The sequence below is a fragment of the Bombina bombina genome, chromosome 6 (assembly GCF_027579735.1).
Source record: "Bombina bombina isolate aBomBom1 chromosome 6, aBomBom1.pri, whole genome shotgun sequence".
In the NCBI taxonomy this organism is placed as follows: Eukaryota; Metazoa; Chordata; class Amphibia; order Anura; family Bombinatoridae; genus Bombina; species Bombina bombina.
In genome coordinates this window covers 334,612,656-334,628,242 of record NC_069504.1, presented here as the reverse complement: position 1 = coordinate 334,628,242, position 15,587 = coordinate 334,612,656, and the positions used below count along the sequence as shown (strand labels likewise).

Genomic DNA, 15,587 nt, shown 5'->3' with positions numbered 1-15,587 from the left:
TCCTGTAACAACCATCTGAGTCACAGAAAGTCACACAATGCATTACCGGAAACCACACACAATACAAGATCCTGCCTTACGGACAAATGGTAAAGAAACTATTAGTGTCGATACCCATAACTCACATATAACCCAAGATTATCGTACCCAGAATTTGCCACCACACAAGACCTCAGAGTTACGTGGATCATATACAAGTACACAAAAGATGCCAATCTAGAGGAATCAATCAACATTCTATGGAGTCAGAGCTACACATCTGTCTATAAGACAAATATTTGTTCGTATCCATTAGCACCACAGCAAATAAAAAGGTGGAGCATATATACTGCTATACTTGACACATATTCATGTATTTAAAAACAGCTATTGGTTCAAAGTTATTGATGTTATAGTCAAATGAACGCAAAGTATACAAGCCTATAATGGTATCCATAAGTCCATAAATCCAATCAAGGCATTATGTACACATTGAGATAGTAATACAGTTTGTAAAATTACATGCTGATTAATGAAAGTGGAGGTAATGGTTACCTCTTCAAGGGAAAACGTTTATTTAATTAGAAAGAAAAGATTTTTAGGATTATATACTTAAAATTCTAATGTTATAACAAGGATGTTGGTAAGTATAGGTATAAACTATGGTATGCTAAGAAAGCCTACTAGTTCCTTAATGAATAGAGTTTTTCCCAAGCAAGTATTTGAAGACTCAGAAGTAAATATCATACGTCTGGGTATATTAACATACATTAGTGCAGATCATGTATTGTTGCATCTGAGTATCAGAAACAAGTTACAAGTAACCCATATTTAAATTGTAAATATAGGAATGCAAAATTAAGTATGTTGTACTGGTTTGTAGCAATTGGTAAGATAAAGAAAAAGATCCTATTTCAGGATCTAACTGTACAATTTAGGATATTAAATATGTTGTACTAGTTTGTAACAACTGATAAGGTAAAGAAAAGATCCTGTTCCAGGATCTAACTGTACAAGGTTTATTTCTAGATAGAGTTGCTACAAAGGCATAGAGTTCCAATACTTAACTATAGTGTTTCAAAAGTCATACAAGGTATTGGTATAACCTAAGATCGTAATATCATTTGATTAAAGGACAGCCCCACATGTTAGCGGAGAGGAGAGACAATTATCACATTGGAACAAAGCCATTGATATTTAGACATAATTCATTAAGATTACCATTTATATCAATGTTAGACATACTTAAAAATTGCCCCAAAAACAAACGAGAATACTGATACATCGCCAGTTATGGTTGGGTACTAAACTGATATATAATGCGAAGTATTCAATATAGTTAAGTCAAAGAGTGTTAGATATAGGGTATAGATGTTTACAATCATCCGACTAAAGTTCTTAAAACAAACAGACAGTGACTTATTATGTTAGAGAAAGGAATTTTAACCATCTTGTTCATTTAATCCCAATGGTGTTAAAGTATTCAACCAGAATATCCACCTGCATTCTGCTTGTAATAGCATGGTTTCCACATTCCCACCTCTAATTCTAGGTTTAATTACTTGTAGGACGGAGACTTTTAAGTCAGGTTTAGTTCCATGCTTGCTAAGGTAGTGTTTGGCTACAGGGGTGAGGGTCTTGCCTTTTCTTCTACTAGATACGACGAGTCCACGGATTCATCCTTACTTGTGGGATATTATCCTCCTGCTAACAGGAAGTGGCAAAGAGCACCACAGCAGAGCTGTCTATATAGCTCCTCCCTTGACTCCACCCCCTCAGTCATTCTCTTTGCCTATACTAGTAATATTAAGAGGTAAAGTGAAAGAGGTGTTAAAATGATAGTTTTTATTTTCTTCAAGCAAGACTTTTATTTTAAATGGTACCGGTGAGCGCTATTTATCCTCAGGCAGCAGATGGATGAAGATATCTGCCTGGAGGCTGATGATCTTAGCATTTGTCACTAAGATCCAGAGAAGTTCCCACAGAAGGGCTGAGGAGTACTTGAGAAGCTTCAGTGTGGAGAACGTTTTTTCATGCTACAAGCATTGAAGTATGTTCAGTCATTTTTTTCTGGAGAGACTGTGGTATTTCAGAACTGGCTGACATAGTTCCCATAAGGGAAGGGGTAAGCAGTAATCCTACAGGTAATAGAAGGGGTATTACTGGAACCTGTATATTATGGGCTAAAAATTTGGTTAACACTGGTAACATAATGTTTTGATAGCAAAACGATTTTATGCTTAGGGGCAATATAACGTTTTTATATGCAAACGTTTTTATGGCTGATGGCAATGGAGGGTTTCACATGGCTTACAATATAGATGGGGAATATGAAATACCCACATGGTTAGTTTTCTAGACCGATTTTCAGCGTTTTTTTTACTAGGCAGAGAGACATCAATATAGATGGGCGGGGCCTAATTTCGCGCCTCAGATGAAATGCTTATGAAGGCAGCAAGCTCCAGCTCCGGTGGGCCTAAGCTGAAGATTTAGCCTAAATGAAGGAGATAGTATGAATTACAGACCCCTGAGGGCAGGTAGGCGCCACAGCAGAGCTGTGGCAAGGTGCAGGGGGTTGCTATATTATTTTTCATAACTTTTTTTCCATAAAGGGTTAAAGTATACCTTACTTATGGTGCAATCTTAGCTGGCAAGATAAAACACATATATGCTAAAATTGTGATATTTATTACATTTTAAGGCAGTTTTGGAAAAATTGTATGCTTTTTTACTCTTAAAGGCGCAGTACCGTTTTTTCAGATTGTTGTTTTTTTCACTAAATAAAGTGTTTTCAAGACTTTTTGTGGTTATTACTAGCCTGTTCAACATGTCTGATATTGAGGAAAGTCAATGTTCTATGTGTTTAGAAGTCATTGTGGAACCCCCACTTAAAATGTGTCCCTCATGTACTGAAAGGGCCTTACATTGCAAAGAACATATTTTAGGTGATAAAAGTATGTCTAGGGATGATTCTCAGTCTGAAGAGAAGCAGGTTATGCCATCCACTTCTCCCCAAGTGTCACAACCTTTAACGCCCACTCAAGCGACGCCAAGTACTTCTAGTGCGTTTAATTCCTTTACCCTGCAAGATATGGCTGCAGTTATGTCTACTACCCTTACAGAGGTATTATCTAAACTGTCAAGTTTACAGGGTAAGTGCAGTAGGTCTGGTATTAGAGTAAATGTTGAGCCCTCTGATGCTTTATTGGCCATCTCCGATGTACCCTCACAGTGTTCTGAGTTGGGGGTAGGGGAATTGCTGTCTGAGGGAGAACTTTCAGACTCAGGAAATGTGTTCCCTCAAACAGGCTCGGACGAGCCAGCCTTTAAATTTAAGCTTGAACACCTCCGCCTGTTACTCCGGGAGGTTTTAGCAACTCTGGATGATTGTGACCCTATTGTAATACCACCATAGAAATTGTGTAAAATGGATAAATATCTAGAGGTCCCTGCTTACACTAATGTTTTTCCAGTCCCTAAAAGGATTTCGGACATTGTTACTAAGGAATGGGATAGACCAGGCATTCCGTTCTCTCCCCCTCCTACTTTTAAGAAAATGTTTCACATATCTGACACCATTCGGGATTCCTGGCAGCCGGTCCCTAAGGTGGAGGGTGCTATTTCTACCCTGGCTAAGCGTACAACTATACCTATTGAGGACAGTTGTGCTTTCAAAGATCCTATGGATAAAAAATTAGAGGGTCTTTTAAAGAAATTGTTTATTCAACAGGGTTTTCTACTACAACCTATAGCGTGCATTGTTCCAGTTACTACTGCAGCAACTTTTTGGTTTGAGGCTCTAGAGGAGTCTCTTAAGGTGGAGACCCCATTAGATTACATTTTGGATAGAATTAAGGCTCTCAAGCTAGCTAATTCTTTTATTACTGATGCCGCTTTTCAAATGGCTAAATTAGCGGCAAAAAATGCAGGCTTTGCCATTCTAGTCGTGTAGAGCGTTATGGCTTAAGTCTTGGTCTGCTGATGCATCATCAAAATCTAAACTTTTAGCTATTCCTTTTAAAGGTAAGACCCTATTCGGGCCTGAACTAAAGGAAATAATTTCCGACATTACTGGAGGTAAAGGTCATGCTCTTCTTCAGGACAAGACTGTTAAAATGAGGGCTAAACAAAATAATTTTCGTTCCTTTCGAAACTTTAAAGGTGGAACCTCTACTTCCTCCTCCACCACAAAGCAGGAGGGGAATTTTGCACAATCCAAGTCAGTCTGGAGACCTAACCAGACCTGGAATAAAGGTAAACAGGCCAAGAAGCCCGCTGCTGCTACCAAGACAGCATGAAGGGACAGCCCCGATCCGGGACCCGATCTAGTAGGGGCAGACTTTCTCTCTTTGCTCAGGCTTGGGCAAGGGACGTTCAGGATCCCTGGGCATTAGAAATCATGACCCAGGGGTATCGACTAGAATTCAAGGATTTTCTCCCAAGAGGGAGATTTCATCTTTCACGTTTGTCTGTAGACCAGACAAAAAGAGAGGCGTTCTTACGCTGTGTAGAAGACCTATATACCATGGGTGTAATCTGCCCAGTTCCAAAACTAGAACAGGGGCAGGGGTTTTACTCAAATCTATTCGTGGTTCCCAAAAAAGAGGGAACCTTCAGACCGATTTTAGATCTCAAATGCCTAAACAAATTTCTCAGAGTCCCATCGTTCAAGATGGAGACCATACGAACAATTTTACCAATGATCCAGGAGGGTCAATATATGTTTCTCAGGTTCACAGGTTCGCCTTCCTGGACAAACACTACCAGTTTGTGGCCCTCCCTTTCGGGTTGGCCACAGCTCCCAGAATCTTCACAAAGGTGCTAGGGTCTCTTCTGGTGGTTCTAAGGCCACGAGGCATAGCAGCGGCGCCCTATCTGGATGATATTTTGATTCAGGCATCAACTTACCATCTAGCCAAATCTCACACGGACATCGTGTTGGCTTTTCTAAGAACTCACGGGTGGAAGGTGAACATACAAAAGAGTTCACTAGTTCCACTGACAAGAGTTCCATTCCTAGGAACTCTGATAGACTCGGTAGACATGAAAAATTTTCTGACGGAGGTCAGAAAGTCAAAGATCCTAACTACTTGCCGGGCACTTCATTCCATTCCTCGGCTATCAGTGACGCAGTGTATGGAGGTAATTGGGTTAATGGTAGCAGCAATGGAAATCGTTCCGTTTGCTCGCTTACATCTCAGACCACTGCAGCTGTGCATGCTCCGACAGTGGAATGGGGATTATGCAGATTTATCTCCTCGAATAAATCTGGATCTAGAGTCCAGAGACTCTCTTCTTTGGTGGTTGTCACAGGATCATCTGTCCCAGGGAATGTGCTTCCACAGGCCAGCATGGGTCATAGTGACGACGGATGCCAGCCTCTTGGGCTTGGGTGCAGTCTGGTGTTCCATGAAGGCTCAGGGTGTTTGGACTCAGGAGGAGTCCCTACTACCAATAAATATTCTAGAACTGAAAGCAATATTCAACTCGCTTCAAGCGTGGCCTCAGTTGGCTTTGGCCAAATTCATAAGATTCCAGTAGGTCAATATCACGACTGTAGCATATATCAATCATCATGGGGGAACAAAGAGTTCTCTAGCGATGACAAAAGCGTCCAAGATAATTCGATGGGCAGAGACTCACTCTTGCCACCTATCAGCAATCTATATCCCAGGAGTAGAGAACTGGGAAGCGGATTTTCTAAGTCGTCAGACTTTTCTTCCGGGGGAGTGGGAGCTCCATCCGGAGGTGTTTGCGGCATTGATTTGTCAATGGGGCACACCGGAATTGGATCTGATGGCATCTCGTCAGAATGCCAAACTTCCTTGTTACGGGTCCAGATCAGTTACGGGTCCAGATCAAGAGATCCACAAGCAGTACTGATAGATGCTCTAGCAGTACCTTGGTCGTTCAACCTGGCTTATGTGTTTCCTCCTTTTCCTCTCCTACCTCGTCTGATTGCCAGAATCAAACAGGAGAGGGCTTCGGTAATCCTGATAGCACATGCGTGGCCACGCAGGACTTGGTATGCAGATCTAGTGGAAATGTCATCTCTGCCACCGTGGAAACTGCCACTGAGACAGGACCTTCTAATCCAAGGTCCGTTCCAACATCCAAATCTAAATTCTCTGCAAATGACTGCCTGGAGATTGAACGCTTGTTTTTATCTAAGCGTGGATTCTCGGAGCCAGTCATTGATACCTTGCTTCAGGCTCGCAAGCCTGTCACTAGTAAAATTTACCATAAGATATGGTGTAAATATCTTTTTTGGTGTAAATCCAAGGGCTACTCATGGAGTAGGGTTAGGATTCCTAGGATTTTGTCCTTTCTCCAAGAATGATTGGAGAAGGGATTATCAGCTAGTTCCTTAAAGGGACAAATTTCTGCTTTGTCAATTTTACTACACAAGCATCTGGCGGATGTCCCAGACGTTCAGTCTTTTTGTCAGGCTTTAGTCAGAATCAAGCCTGTGTTTAAACCTGTTGCTCCACCATGGAGTTTGATTTTAGTTCTCAATGTTCTTCAAGGGGTTCCGTTTGAACCCATGCATTCCATAGATATTAAGCTTTTATCTTGGAAAGTTTTGTTTTTAGTTGCTATCTCTTCTGCTCGAAGAGTTTCTGAGCTTTCTGCGTTGCAATGTGATTAGCCTTATCTTATATTCCATTCTGATAAGGTGGTTTTGCGTACTAAACATGGATTCCTTCCTAAGGTTGTTTCAAATACAGGGAGTGCAGAATTATTAGGCAAGTTGTATTTTTGAGGATTAATTTTATTATTGAACAACAACCATGTTCTCAATGAACCCAAAAAACTCATTAATATCAAAGCTGAATAGTTTTGGAAGTAGTTTTTAGTTTGTTTTTAGTTATAGCTATTTTAGGGGGATATCTGTGTGTGCAGGTGACTATTACTGTGCATAATTATTAGGCAACTTAACAAAAAACAAATATATACCCATTTCAATTATTTATTTTTACCAGTGAAACCAATATAAAATCTCAACATTCACAAATATAAATTTCTGACATTCAAAAACAAAACAAAAACAAATCAGTGACCAATATAGCCACCTTTCCTTGCAAGGACACTCAAAAGCCTGCCATCCATGGATTCTGTCAGTGTTTTGATCTGTTCACCATCAACATTGCGTGCAGCAGCAACCACACCTCCCAGACACTGTTCAGAGAGGTGTACTGTTTTCCCTCCTTGTAAATCTCACATTTGATGATGGACCACAGGTTCTCAATGGGGTTCAGATCAGGTGAACAAGGAGGCCATGTCATTAGATTTTCTTCTTTTATACCCTTTCTTGCCAGCCACGCTATGGAGTACTTGGACGCGTGTGATGGAGCATTGTCCTGCATGAAAATCATGTTTTTCTTGAAGGATGCAGACTTCTTCCTGTACCACTGCTTGAAGAAGGTGTCTTCCAGAAACTGGCAGTAGGACTGTGAGTTGAGCTTGACTCCATCCTCAACCCGAAAAGGCCCCACAAGCTCATCTTTGATGATACCAGCCCAAACCAGTACTCCACCTCCACCTTGCTGGCATCTGAGTCGGACTGGAGCTCTCTGCCCTTTACCAATCCAGCCACGGGCCCATCCATCTGGCCCATCAAGACTCACTCTCATTTCATCAGTCCATAAAACCTTAGAAAAATCAGTCTTGAGATATTTCTTGGCCCAGTCTTGACGTTTCAGCTTGTGTGTCTTGTTCAGTGGTGGTCGTCTTTCAGCCTTTCTTACCTTGGCCATGTCTCTGAGTATTGCACACCTTGTGCTTTTGGGCACTCCAGTGATGTTGCAGCTCTGAAATATGGCCAAACTGGTGGCAAGTGGCATCTTGGCAGCTGCACGCTTGAGTTTTCTCAGTTCATGGGCAGTTATTTTGCGCCTTGGTTTTTCCACATGCTTCTTGCGACCCTGTTGACTATTTTGAATGAAACGCTTGATTGTTCGATGATCACGCTTCAGAAGCTTTGCAATTTTAAGAGTGCTGCATCCCTCTGCAAGATATCTCACTATTTTTTACTTTTCTGAGCCTGTCAAGTCCTTCTTTTGACCCATTTTGCCAAAGGAAAGGAAGTTGCCTAATAATTATGCACACCTGATATAGGGTGTTGATGTCATTAGACCACACCCCTTCTCATTACAGAAATGCACATCACCTAATATGCTTAATTGGTAGTAGGCTTTCGAGCCTATACAGCTTGGAGTAAGATAACATGCATAAAGAGGATGATGTGGTCAAAATACTCATTTGCCTAATAATTCTGCACTCCCTGTAAGAATATTAATCAGGAAATTGTTGTTCCTTCTTTGTGTCCTAATCCTTCTAAGAAGGAGCGTCTGTTAAATAACTTGGACGACCAAGTGACCAAGGATTTCCGTCAAACATCTTCTCTATTTGTTGTCTATTCTGGAAAGCATAGGGGTCAAAAAGCCACGGCTACCTCTCTTTCTTTTTGGCTAAAAAGCATCATCCGTTTGGCATACGAGACTGCTGGACAGCAGCCTCCTGAAAAAATTACAGCTCATTCTACTAGAGCGGTGGCTTCCACATGGGCTTTTAAAAACCATGCTTCTGTTGAACAGATTTGTAAGGCTGCAACTTGGTCCTCCCTTCATACCTTTTCCAAATTTTCCAAATTTGATACCTTTGCTTCTTCTGAGGCTATTTTTGGGAGAAAAGTTCTACAAGCAGTGGTGCCTTCCGTTTAGGTATCTGTCTTGTCCCTCCCGTTCATCCGTGTCTTGTTGCTTTGGTATTGTATCCCACAAGTAAGGATGAATCCGTGGACTCATCGTATCTAGTAGAAGAAAAGGAAATGTATGCTTACCTGATAAATTGATTTCTTCTACAATACGACGAGTCCACTGCCCTCCCTGTCATTTTAGACAGATTATATTTTTGTTTTCAAACTTCAGTCACCTCTGCACCTTTTTTTAGTTTCTCCTTTTTCTTCCTATACCTTTGGTCGAATGACTGGGGGTGGAGTCAAGGGAGGAGCTATATAGACAGCTCTGCTGTGGTGCTCTTTGCCACTTCCTGTTAGCAGGAGGATAATATCCCACAAGTAAGGATGAATCCGTGCACTCGTCGTATCGTAGAAGAAATCAATTTATCAGGTAAGCATAAATTTCCTTTTTTATGGTCATTTTCACAGTTTTTTTTGTTTTGTTTTTTTTTTGTTTTTTTTGTTTTCAAAAAAAGCTTTATTGAGGAAAATACGTATAAAAATTACAGGCTTTTCAGTTTTTTCAAGATAAATGTGTATACAAAAGTGTTCAAACATAGCTTTACAAAATGTGACTAACCAGTGTGAACATATGCTAATCATTCTCATTCTACCCCTGGCACCCCTCAGCAAGGTAAAAAATTAACTGTTCATAATGCAGGTAAAGCTTAATTCTCCAAGAAAGGAGACATGTTGCAGAGTTCCAGTGGCACTTAGTTGATGAAAGTCCAAGAGTCCGTTAGTGCATTGTCCCAGACGCTCTGCGTCAAGTCCCGCAAAGTTATATCATCATATGCTGGGGTTACCAGGGGGTGTGAAACCAGGGGGAGGTAAGAGGTGGGTGAGGGAGAAGAGGGGGAGAGAGGGGGAGGGGAGGGGAAGGGGGTGATACCTGTCTCCTTTAAGCTATTTGGGGGTGTTTGTGCGAACAGACCTTTCCTTGTGTTCCGATTGCCTGAGTTGTTTACAGATCGTTTGTGCATGTCTAATGGGGGATAGGTGAAAGTAATGAGGTGAGATGAGAGAGGGGGTGGGGGAGTAGAAGAGAGGAGAGTATCGGTTGAAGAGGTATAGGACCAAATTGTGACCTAGCTTATCTTATACTGTCTGTCGTCTGTGTGCTGCCCAGCCCTCCAGCATTATCTCGTGTGTGTCTACCGTCCCTTGTCGGATGTGGTGGTATCTTTCTAGACGTAAGAGTAGATCTATTTGCTCTTGCCACTCTTGGAAGGTCGGTGTCGTTCTGGACTTCCAGTGCTTAGGGATTAGTAGTTTGGCTCCATTTAGCATGACCAACAGGAGTGCCCTGTTTGCTCTGCAAGTTAGTTTGGGTAAGGAAAGGAACAGTAATGTTCCTGGGTTATTCTGCAGGGGTTTCCCCAAGACTAATTCTATGTGATTAAAAACGCTGACCCAATATTCATCCAGCATGGGGCATTCCCACCAGATGTGAGTTGGAGTGCCCACTCCACCACAGTCCCTCCAGCATTTGCCTGAGGCCTGCTTGTAAATCTTCTGCAGCCTGCTGGGTGTAAGATACCACCTCGCCAGACATTTGAAGCTAGATTCCTGTACTCTTGTAGAGATTGAGGCTGACTTGGTCACTGAGAAGGCGTTTTGCCAATCCTCATGGCCTATCTCGGTCTGCCATTCCTTTTCCCACATCTTCGTGTAGGAGGGGAGTGTCTGGGCTTCATCTGTTAGTAACAGTTTATAGATCAGGGAGATTGCGTGGGCTGTGGGCGTGCCCTTCAAGCATAGAGTCTCAAAGGTGGTGGGGGTTCTGGTCAAACAGAGTCTGTGTTTATGTGTCATGAGATAATGGTTCAACCGCATGTATGAGTACCAGTTCAATGTCAGGTGGGGGTACTCTTCCGAGATGTCAGCCAGCGTCTTGAGCTTATGACCATCGGTCAGAGACCTGAGGGTGTAGCCTTGTAAAGGTATGTCGGCATTGGTTCTATTATCTGGTAGGTTCCAGGGTAGTGCAGCGTTCCGATAGAACGGGGTTAGTGGGGAATGTCTGGTTGATATGTGAGACGTAGTGTTTATTATCTTGTCCCATGTGGAGTAAAAGTCCATCAGCAAAGAGTACTTAGTTGTGGCTGGATGTCTGTCCTTATTTAGTGTCCAGGCACCTAGGCCTGCGTTGTTCGTTTCTAATATGTCGCAGTCCAGTCTTACCCAAGCTTTGTTAGGGTCATTGGAGCACCAGTCCAGTAGTCTGCTCAGCGTGATTGCCTGTTTGTATGTTAGTATATTTGGGACCCCTAGGCCCCCCCTGTCTCTGGGTAAATACAGAGTTCTCCTGGCTACTCTTGGTCTGGTCCCTCCCCATATGTATTGTTCAATTAGGGTCTGGATTTTTTGTAAATAGTTCCTTGGGAGGGGAATCGGTGTTGTCTGAAGAATGTAAAGCAATCTGGGTAGCACGTTCATCTTGACAACATTTATTCGTCCTAGCCAGGAGATAGATTTGTTCTTCCACCTGGATAAGTCTGCTATCAGTGTGTTCTCTAGACTTTTGTAGTTCTCTTGAAAAATAGTTTGGGTGTCTGGAGAGATGAATATCCCTAAATATTTAAGCTTATCTTGTTGTAACCTTAAGGGGCAGGTGCCTAATGCTGTGGTCAGTGTCTCTGTGTGGTAGGTGATGTTCAAAATCTCTGATTTAGCTACGTTAAGGTGAAAGTTAGAGAGTCGGCCGTAGTCACTAAAGGTGTTTAAGACTCTGGGGAGGGAGGTCTCTATGTTGGAAAGCGTCAATAAGATGTCGTCGGCATATAATGCCAATTTATGTGTGTTTGAAGTGGTTTTGATGCCTGAGATCAAAGGGTCCTCTCTGATTTTCTGCGCTAAAGTCTCTATTGAGATGGCAAATAAGATCGGTGAGAGTGGACAGCCCTGCCTGGTCCCGTTTTTGATGTAGAATCTGTCTGATAATAGGCCGTTGACCTTTACTCTAGCTGAGGGGTTTTTATAGAGGGCAAATATCTGTCTGATAAAGGTGTCGCTAAACTTCATTCTCGCTAGTACTGCCTTCAGAAAGGGCCAATGCACACGGTCAAACGCCTTTTCGGCATCTGTCGAGACCAGTATGAGAGGCGTGTTCTGAAGCTGCGCGTGCGAAACCAGCTGAAGCACTTTCAGCGTGTTGTCGCGCTCCTCCCTCCCTGGTACAAAGCCCACCTGGTCAGGGTGTATCAGCGTGGGTAGGATCTTATTGATTCTGTTGGCTAATACCTTAGCATAGATCTTTACGTCCACATTAAGGAGCGAGATCGGGCGGAAATTTTCTGGTTTATCTGGTGTTTTACCCTGTTTAGGGAGAACAGTGATGTTTGCCTCCAGCATCTGATCTGTGAATCCCCCCTCTGTCAGTAGCGAATTGAATAGGAGTGTAAGAGGTGCTAACAAGTGATGTGTGAATTCTTTGTAATATTTCACCCCTAGTCCGTCAGGGCCGGGACTCTTACCATTTGGCATACTCTTGATGGCTAGTTTAATTTCGTCGGCTGTTATCGGTCTATCCAGCTGATCTGAATCCTCTTTAGACAGTGTGGGTAGTTGGATGTCCCCTAGATATGTGTCTATATGTGATTGTGGGCTGGTGTTAGTGATATTGTAAAGTGCTTCATAGTATCGTCGAAATGTCTCAGCTATAGTCACGCTGTCTTTCTGTGGTTGCCCTAATGTGTCAGAGATAGAGTGTATATGTGTGTTCAACTGTTTGCGTTTCAGCGCCTTGGCTAGAGATGGGCCTATTTTATCATTCATTTCAAAATATTTTTGCTGTAGTATTGAGGCTTTGCTCTGATATTCTTTGATGAGATGGTTGTTCAGTTCGGCCTTAGCCGTGTTTAGGGACTTAAGTATTGTGGCGGACGTTGTGTTCTTCTTTAGCTCAGACTCCCAATATCGAATCTGAGACAAAGATGAGTTCAGGAATTGTCTATTTTGTTTGGTTTCTGTAGCTTTGAGTCGTATGAGTTCCCCCCTTGCTACACATTTGTGTGCTTCCCATGTCGTGGAGGTGGGCAGAGCGTCTAGTGGATTCTCAATGAAGTAGTTCCGTAGTGTAGAATCTATGGCCAGTTTGTGTAGGGGGTTGTCTAGTATATGGTCATCCAGTCTCCAAATGTATGGTTTTATGGGTATATCTGGCCAGTCTAATGTGCATTGTACGGGGGCGTGGTCCGACCAGGTGATTGGCAAGATGTTAGCGCTGTCAATCAGTGAGAGGCCTATTTGGTCTGTTATGAGGTAATCGATTCTGGTGTAAACTTGATGTGGATGTGAGAAGAAGGTGTAGTCCCGTGTGTCTGGATGTAAGAATCTCCATATGTCATGTAGTTTTAGTGAGCGGATTTGAGAATTGACAGTTCTGATTATTCTGTGCGGTGTGGAGGTCTTCCCTGATGATGTGTCTAGGGAGGGGACCAAGGGTAGGTTAAGGTCGCCCGCCAAGAACAAAATGCCTCTCGAGTGTTCCAAGAGTAGTTGTGTCAGTTGTTTGAATACAATATGTTGTCCGTGGTTAGGCAGGTAGGCATTGGCTATAGTGATATAGGAGTTATACAGGATCCCCACCACTAAGAGATAAGAACCACTGGGGTCCTTGAAAACCTTGGTTGGTCGGAAGGGGATTGTATTCCTAATGAAGATACCCACCCCGCCTTTCTTAGATCCGCCCGATGCTAGGTAATGGGTGTTGTATCTGTGGGTGATGTATCTAGGCTCCCTCCCTCTCTTGAAGTGTGTCTCTTGTATGCAGATAATATCCCCTCCCGCTTTGTATAGCTGCGTGAAAGCAATTGATCTCTTTTCAGGACTGTTAAGTCCTTTGGCGTTAATGGTTATGAGTTTAATGTGACGTGGCTGCATGTTTTTGGTGCGCTATGGGTTTGGTTACGGAACTCCAGAGGGCTTTGGTTGTGGTCAATCTATTTATTAGTGAGCAGGCGTGCTGAGGGCTGGGCAGTGTCTGTCTGGTCTGTAATCCCTACTTCTTCTGTGAGTTTGTAGGGCGGGTGGTGTCTGTGTCTCTCAGGTCCAAGTATATGATAGTAAGAGGGAAGTGGTGAGAGGGGTAAGGAGAAATGAGAGAGAGGAAGGGGATAGTGGGTGAAGTGGTAGCGAAGGTAAGAAAAAGAAAGGTGAGTTTACAAGTAGGTATAATGTACTAACAGTACTGCTGCTTCACCTAGGAAGCCGGTTTTGTGTAAATAAGTAAACACTAGAAAATTATAAAAGCAGCAATCAAACAATGAAAACAGATAACTAGCAATATAGATAACTAGCAAAATAGGGTAATATCCCCGTTATTAAACCCAGCATTTGAAAAAGTGAAATTAAAGATGACCTTATATTATATACGACCTGATGCCTTGGGTCAAGGACTGGCCTCCAACCTGGGCCGTGAGGGCGAACAGTCCATATGTGGATGCGTTTCCTCCGCATCATCAGCAACAGTCACAAGTGAAGGGTGTTTGTTTAGGCCCTTTTCATTGTTGGGTGTGGGTGCAGGTCGCATCCGAGTCCCCAAGAGGGGCCTTGATGTAGAGCCGTCCTTTGGTTGTTCCTCTGTCTGGATGTGTATCCGAAGTGCCTCGCAGAAGTGGGGCAAGTCATCTTGAGTTTTGTAGATGGCTGTGGTGTTGCCGTTATTGGCAATGATGCTGACCGGGAACCCCCAGCGATAAGCGATTTTCTTTTCTCGGAGCACTGATGTTATGTGGCTCAGGTCCCTTCTCTTTTGGAGAGTCGTGGGGCTCAGGTCTGTAAAGATCTGAATGCGGCAGCCAGCATGTGTGAAGTCTTGCTTTTGCCTTGAATGTTTTAAGATGTCCTCCTTGTCTTTGAAGTGCAGCAACTTCAGGATAATGTCCCTTGGAGGTGCTTTAGGTGGAGGTTTTGCTCTGAGAGCTCGGTGCGCTCTTTCGATGATTACCTCAGGGGCATTCTCGTCGCCTTTCAACGTGCGGAACATAGCCTGCAGGCAGCCCTCCAAGGCTCCTGGATGGATGGATTCTGGTATTCCTCGGACTCTCAGATTGTTTCTCCTGCCTCTGTTGTCTAAGTCCTCGACCTTCTCTAGTAAGTTGTATATGGTTTCTTCTTGATCGTAGAGAAGGCTGGACATATGATTGATATCGTTACTGGTTGTGTTGTGATTTTCTTCTAGATTGGTAACTCTCCGTGTCACCTTTGATAAATCCCTTTTGAGATCCCCATACCAGCCCTTTACTTCAGTGAGCATTTCTTTAAAGTCCTCTTTAGAGCATAAAGATTTGAGGTCTTCTCTAGTGATTTGTTGTGTAGCGCTGAGAGCGGGGTTCGCTGTCTGAGTACCGGGTTGTGGGCTTGGTACGGGCACAATGCTGTCTGCAGTTTGTTGTGGTGTCTTTGACATAGACTCAGATGGTTTTAAGAACTGCTGCATGGTTCTGGGATGAGATATACTGTCCAGCTTAGCCGTTTTTTTCGCCGGCATGCTGATATAATGTGGTGAGGGTTAGCGTGGATGGGGGCTAGCTGCTCCTTTAGGGTTATTGCAGGCCCAAAAATAAAGTTCTTAATTCAAATGCAATTGCTGGCCCCTGGGCTTGTGTCCCCTGCGCACCCCAAAGGTGTCACTGAACTCTTCTTCTATTCTGTGTCTGGTATGCTTGGGGTTAAGGTGGGTGAGGACAGTTTGCTTTTTGTTTCTTTTTAACACATGGTTTTTGTGCTGTTTCTCTTGCGCACTGTGTGGGGCTGCTGTCTGGCGGGTCGCTATTCTGGCTATGCGACTCAAGGGTCATCTGCAAGTGGGTATTGCCTGGTAGGGGCTGCGTGGGTTCCCCGTCTCCAGTGGCTGAATTTTGAG

At 43.2% G+C, this 15,587-nt stretch overlaps 1 protein-coding gene across 1 annotated transcript in view; it reads left to right on the top strand.

Annotated features, from left to right (window-relative positions):
* Window positions 1-15,587, top strand: part of HCFC2 (host cell factor C2) — a 268,454-nt gene that overhangs the window by 180,136 nt on the left and 72,731 nt on the right. The gene's annotated exons all lie outside the window — the stretch shown is intronic.